The sequence below is a fragment of the Orycteropus afer genome, unplaced genomic scaffold (assembly GCF_000298275.1).
Source record: "Orycteropus afer afer isolate SDZICR_OR568_19922 unplaced genomic scaffold, OryAfe1.0 scaffold00841, whole genome shotgun sequence".
In the NCBI taxonomy this organism is placed as follows: Eukaryota; Metazoa; Chordata; class Mammalia; order Tubulidentata; family Orycteropodidae; genus Orycteropus; species Orycteropus afer.
The window spans coordinates 268,131-270,711 of record NW_006922428.1 but is presented as its reverse complement, the minus strand read 5'-3'; positions in this window follow the sequence as shown (position 1 = coordinate 270,711).

The window sequence follows — 2,581 nt, the reverse complement described above, 5'->3', positions numbered from 1 at the left end:
TCTCTGGTTCCCTGTTTACAATCTTGTAGGCTCATTTACTTTGGATACTTCCATAGCTGGGTTGGTTTCTGGGTTATATCATCATGTGTGTTAATGGTCAGTTGTTGCCTGTTGTTTCTCTGTCCAAAAGGCTCCCTTTAGCATCTCTGGTAAGGTTGGTCTAGTTTTAACAAATTCCCTTAATTTCGGCTTATCTGGAAATGTCCTAATGTCACCATCATATTTGAGGGACAATTTTGCTGGGTACATAATTCTTGGTTGGAAAATTTTCTCTTTCAGAGTTTTATATATACCATCCTGTTGTCTTCTTGCCTGATTGGTTTCTGCTGAGAAATCCGAGCTTAGTCTTATTGGTTGCCCCTTGTAGGTAACTTTTCATGTTTCCCATGCTGCTCTCATGGTTCTTTGTTAGTTTTTGGTTTTGGTGAATTTGATAATGATATGTCTTGGTGATTTTCTTTTGGTGTCTATCCTGTTTGTGATTCATTGGACTTCCTGAATATATTCTCATCTTTCATCATACCAGAAAAATTCTCTTCCAACAAATCTTCAACTATTTTTTCTGTGGTTTTATTTGTCTCTTCCTGTTCTGGAATTCTGATTACATGTAGGTTGTTCCTTTTGATGGTATCCAACATGAACATTAGGCTTTCTTCATTTTGTTTTGACCTTTTTTTCTGATTTATCCCTTTCCAAAGAAGTGTTCAGGTATTTGCTTTCAATCTCCCTAATTCTGTCTTCCACTGATTCAATTCTGCTCCTTTGCCCATTCAATGTCTTATCTATTTCTGAAAATTTAGTATTAATCTTCTGGATTTCTGTCTGTAGATTTTGTATCATTTCTAATTTTTCATTTATTTTGTCATTTTGTTCTTGTATTGTCTTTTGAAATTGTTCTAGGGTTTTCTCTGATCTCTCAATTCATTGAAGATACTCAGATATAATTCTTTTGAATTCCTTATCAGGGAGTTCCAATGCTGCGTCTTCCTCAGGGATGTGTTTTAGGTCTGTATCCTGGTCCTTTGTTTCTTCTGCTTTATCTTGCTTCTTTGTGTGGACTGTGATGTTCTGTTGTCTCTGAGACATTGTGACATTTTTGTGTTTATATTTAATTGGTGATTGTATGTTGGAGTGACTTTCCCATGATTTTAGTTTTCTTTGTACGTTATCTGTGCAAGCAGGGTACTGTGCTCCTCTATTCGCTAGTTGACAGCACTTATACACTCACCACCTGTCTCCTTTCCTGTTGTCAGCCTGTTGGATGTCCCTGCTGACCTTGGCCAGAGCCAAGGTCCCTGGAATCCGAATGAGAATGCTATCAATTTAAAATCCAAAATGGTTACCACTTGTAAAGATTCAAAATGGCTGTGCCCTTGGTCACTTTAAATATCCAAAATGGCTGCACCCTCCAGACAGCAGAAAGTCCACAGCTCAGGTAGTCTCCCTCCTTGCTGTTTCCCTTCCTAGTCATAGGCCACCAACACAGTTGTCCCTGCAGCCCTTGGTGACCAGGGCTGATCTTTAGGTCAATTCTCAGGTCCCAACCACTTGGAAATATTCAGACTGTTGGTCCCGTCAGAATAGCTGACAGTCCACAGCTCTGACTATCTCTGTACTCACTGTTTTCATTCAGGTTTTTCCACTAGTTGGTGCCTAATCCACTTCTGTATAGTTCCTTTCAAAGCTCAGGGATCGAGTATTATCTTCTATATCTCTGTCAATTGTTTTTTCTTTTCTTTGTTGAAGAGGGTCTGTGTTGCTTGTCTGCCTATTCCTCCATCTTACCGGAAATCCGACCTGTTAATTTCTTAATAAATTCTATAATTGTGAGTATTGCCCATGAGTTCTGTGTGGCCATTGCAATGAACTATCAAATCCAGCAAAAAAGTAGAGAATGTTGTGGGAGGGATAGGTGGTGTCAGAATTGGTCAAAAGGTTGGAGGGTGGTGGCATGCTTGATCTCCACCTCATCAGAATCAGCGTTGGGCTGTTGATGTTGATCTTGATCCTCCTCCAACTTTGTGATGTTAGAGGAGGCCAGAAGCCTCCACCATTCATTTTGCACACAGGTAACACTCCTCTCTCTAAGCCTCAGTTTCCTCTTCTGTAAAATGTGCACACCAAACAGCACCTATTTCATAGGGTTTGTTGCAAGGATTGGGAGTTAAGATTTAGAAAGTGCTTAGAGCATATAGTGAGCATTCTGTGTTTTTAAAATAAATTCATTCAACAAACATGTATTGAACACCTATTAGATGTCAGGTGCTATTCTAAGCATTGGACAGAGCAGAAAACAAGAGAGACAAAAATCCTGGTCCTACCTGGAATTGAACTCACTCCTGTGGCTTCCAGCCAAACAAAAGACAGGCATATAAGGAGAATATTTACACCAGGTAGGTACATTCCTTAGATTAATCAAAGTTGGGAGATCAGAAAGGCAGTATTTGCATAGGAAGATAGCTCAGAGGGCCAGAATGCATAGGAAAGGATACAGGGAAAAAGTAACCACAGGGAGGAAGTGCAAAGAATGCTGTTACATTATAGGAATTGTAATCAATGTCATGAAACAAAACATGTATGA